Genomic DNA, 4364 nt, shown 5'->3' with positions numbered 1-4364 from the left:
TCAAACAGCTCTTTAATGGTATGATCTATTTCCAATAATATGGCATAGCAGAATATCCAATTAATAGAATCAACAAGACAGTGAGTTAAAAATCACATTAAGGTACACTTCAATCCATTTTGGAACTGTTTCATATTAATGGTCCTCAGCAAAGTTACGCATCTCAAACAGAAACAAAGAATCAAGACTTGAAGCCCACAAACAAGTGATTTCCACGCAAATGATTTCCACTTAGCAATTGATTGCCATGGTTTTAATTGATAATTATCACCAAATTCCTTACTTTGCAACCAAATGAAGTATGATTATTGTATACATTGCCAGTGTATATACTATCACCGTTAAATATATGACATATGTGCAAAATTTGAATTTGCTCATGAAATTTAAATTTTGCTCATGTGTTATTCATCAAACCGTGATAGTGTATACACTGAAAGTGTATTTAAGATTTACTCAATGAAGTACAGTTCGTACAACCCTAAAAAAGAGAAACTGTATCGCGGACAAACAATTTTTCATGTATGTGGCTCTTTGCTTCAACCAAGCCGGGTACAGGCATACTGCCATCTTTCTGTGCTCTCTTTTATAGTATAATTCTTGAATCCTTAAAAAGGAATAATTAATCCATACCCATGCCATGCTATGCTTAATCAGTTTTATTCGAAGCTCTCCTCTCCTATCTAATGCTGAGATTTAAACCACCGCGATTCAGCTAATTAGAGCAATACACATGCCTCTATTAAATGGAGAATGAACATGGCAAGGTATAAATTATGTGGAAAAATGGCATTAGGAATACCAACGTGATCAAGCAGCTTTTGGTGTTTAAGTTTATAGTTTACTACATCCTTGTTTACCCTGTATTCCAAAATTCCCCCCTCAAAGCTAGTTGTACTACCAAGTATCCAATTAGTCCTAGTTCTTTTTACTTGAAAAAAAAAAAAAACCATCAATTCAATCTCGGCCAGTAGCCTCTGTCAGAATTGAACTGCAATTATGTGATTACACCTTAGAAGAATGTAGAACTGAATACAATTCTAACATCCAATTCTGACAGGGGACAAACAGAAGCCAGATACACACATATACATTTGGCAGCTGAACTGTTGCCTGCATAAAAATTTAAAAAAAAAACCATAACAAAGATAAAATGAATAAATTATTCGAACAAGCAAAAAGCCTTCTCTATTGCATTCAGACCGCTGAAATCTTGATCCAGTTGAGGAAATGGGTTTTGATTTGAAGTTCTCTATTGGGCAATTTTGCAGATTTCGTCATTAGTAGTCCTATTGTATCATTTGTATGACAGGATTCTAACGAAAATGAACTGGGCTGGCTGAAAATTTTAGTCTCAATAGATCTGAATTCCACTATTTTTTTTTTTTAGAAACTTTCACTCAAGTTTACTGTTCTTTGTAAGATCAGTTCCCTCAACTCGAGTTTTCCTATTTTATTCTGAAGTAATGCTATTTAGGAAATAAGCTTTCAATAGTTTTCCTATTTGTTCTTTCTATTTCTCTCTTCTTTGAATTTCACATGCAAACTTTTTTCACATCCTATCTTTTTCCGTTCCAGGTACTGCAATCATCAGGGCAAAAATGATAAGTTCTACCTACGCATGGACAGTCCAATCCTCCTCCTCCTCCTCTCTTCTTAAGACAAAATCATAGCACGATCTCCACAATTAAAGGAAATGTATAAACACAGGAATCATAAAACATCATTTCATTTCAGAAGATTATAGTACTGGTTATCAAACAAAATACACGATCAACATATATTTCCAACAACACCACCATCACCACAATCGTCTCTGTTTGCCCTGTTTCGTTGTAGAATGCATATAATACAACAACACTTCTTCACAGAAAAACTCAGAATTTTGAAAGTGAAAAGGCAGATCTTAACTTGGTCGGACAATTCTTGAGTCATCAAAGCAGGAAAACGATCAACACCATGTTATGTTAAGCCCTGTGTCAAATGTTTGTACGCATTAACCAAACATAACCAAAAATAAAATGCAGTGAAAATTTTCAGAGAGAAAGAAATTACCAGAAACTAATGTAACGATTGGCAAGGATTATTATGAGAAAAGCAATGAGAAAGAGCTTGTAGGACAACGGCTTCAGTAGGGGGTGGAGGAGAGGCGCCGAGATGGCCAGTATAAAGGCAACAGCGCCAAAGAGGACTGCAAGGTGCTGAATGAGACGAGAAGCATTGGGGTAAGGGCGTTGTAGGTAACTAGATACTAAAACAGCCAAAAAGGCCAGCTCCACTGCCAGGTAGAACCAATGAAAGATTGCAGGGAGAGGGCCAGGAATTTGGGCAGCTTGCAGGGAAGTGCTAACGGTGGCGAAAGAAACTCCCATCACCAGAAATACCCACTGCATGTTCACCGTGTCACCCATGGGGACTACTCGATCAGCACGATCAACGCCTTGTTTTGGCAGACTACTAAAACGAGGTCCAGATCCCAACTATCAATCCTGTAAAATACCCAGGTGTTATTTTGTGCCTATCCCGGAAGGTAATGCTGTGCCCTGCTCTTGTATAAATCCAAATTCGGGTTTTATCTTAGGACCATTGTTCACACACTACTACTGCCATCAACCAAAATGGTGTGTTTATATTTGACATGTTGAGTCTAACATTTTAAAACTATTTCATGAACAAATAACAACAACAACAACAACAACAACAATAATGATAACAATAATAATAATTTTATGTGTTGTTCATTATAGCAAAGTGTACAATGAGTTAAGATCCTCTTCATTACATTTCTCTCTATTGTTCCTTACTTCTATTTATATCTAATATTTTATAACTCCATAAAATCATTTGATTGTGTTATTAATTTTCTTTTAATCTCTAGACCAACCTAAGAAAAAATAAATATTCTTTTAGAATACTTTGACATTCAATTTACACGAAACGTTTAAATGGTGAAAATGACTGATTGCATCGCCTCTCACAGCAGAATAAGTCAAGCTGTTCAAACAATTCTAAACGCTCTTAATCTAAACAGATTCGTCTACTTATTTCTTCAAGAATTTTATGGCCAAACCACACGGTTCAAATTCATTGAACAATCAGATCCCATAGGCATAAACCTGCTCCAGATCCACTCCTACCTTTCTCAGAAACCAAAGACTACAAAAAGGATGTATCTTCCAGTTATGCTTAACTTCTTCCTACCGAGAATTTCAGTCTGGCCTACTGCCATATGCTTGTATGTACTTTATCTTAATGCAATAAGAAAGAGATCCAAAGCTCTCATTACTGGTGTCCATTGGCAAATTGTCTGTGACACAGAATCTAATCTAAGCTCATTTTAATCAGAAAAGGCAACACATGAGGAGAGATATTTTCAGCATGACATCAATATTATGGAATTTACTTGTGCAATTACTGTAGCTGTAATGTTTATACAGCATACCAGTGTTGTATCAGGTTCTCACGTATTACCTGTTTGGGAAAAACTAACAATTAGATGGTGATTTTGAAGTGCCGGCCGGTCTGCATCTAGATCACATAGGATTCCCAAGCCCCCCTCAGTATCATCAGAGAAAAACCTATCAAACTCAGAACTTACTTCTAATATGTTTCAATAACAAGACATGGAGAGAAAGACCAACAATCAGGAAGTTCTTATGCACGACTAGGCATAGCATAAGTCAGAGTTCCCCCTTGAAGTTAAATGTTTCAAGTAGTATGTTTAGCAGGCACAGTACAGTTCAATACCGCACCAATTATTCAGATGAAACAAACCGTATCCGAAGCAAATCGAGAGGCTATACAAACATCTTCTGAATCGTTTTTCCAACGGCCAACAAGAATTACTTTCTTTCAATCGCATCTCCACTTTCCTAATCTCTTTTTTTTTCTCAAAAAAAAAAATTCCCCTTCGAAAAGCTATAGAGTTGAAGCAAAACAAGCAAACTGTAAGGCTATAAACTCACCAAAGTCAATCACGTCTCCTGCTTTACTGTTTTTCGCGGAAGTAAGGTGTTGGTCGTTGCCGGTGGGCAAGGGAAAGTAGAACAGGCGCAGTAGTTTCCACGATAGGGTTTAGTGTCCTTATGGCTAGTTTGGGAGCATACGAAAGAAAAGAAAATAAAAGAAAAGAATGATTCTGTTTGAATTAGCTGTGTGTTTTGAAAAATTTTACTGTAACAGAGTTTTTAGAGTTTATTTTGAAATATTTTTAAAAAATATTTTGAAATATTTAAAAGTAATAGTGTTTTTAAAATATATTTTTAAATAATAAAAAAATTTAGATTACTTTTTAGAATATTTTTAAAAAAATTTTATAATAGTTAAAAAACTAGTTTTTGAAAGTATTCAACCAGAGATGTTAT

At 35.4% G+C, this 4364-nt stretch overlaps 1 long non-coding RNA gene across 1 annotated transcript; it reads right to left on the bottom strand.

The window, feature by feature from the left end:
- Nucleotides 1–1713: 1713 nt before the first annotated feature.
- LOC113710651 (uncharacterized) lies at nt 1714–4134 on the bottom strand. The gene is made up of 3 exons (XR_011821457.1): nt 3966–4134; nt 2056–2489; nt 1714–1974 (listed from the first exon to the last, which is right to left on the bottom strand). It is a non-coding gene; the product is annotated as an uncharacterized lncRNA (long non-coding RNA).
- Between the last annotated feature and the right edge of the window lie 230 nt (nt 4135–4364).

The sequence above is a fragment of the Coffea arabica genome, chromosome 9e, assembly GCF_036785885.1.
Source record: "Coffea arabica cultivar ET-39 chromosome 9e, Coffea Arabica ET-39 HiFi, whole genome shotgun sequence".
In the NCBI taxonomy this organism is placed as follows: Eukaryota; Viridiplantae; Streptophyta; class Magnoliopsida; order Gentianales; family Rubiaceae; genus Coffea; species Coffea arabica.
Note: the sequence above shows the minus strand (reverse complement) of the source record. Positions and strands in the feature narration are given on the sequence as shown.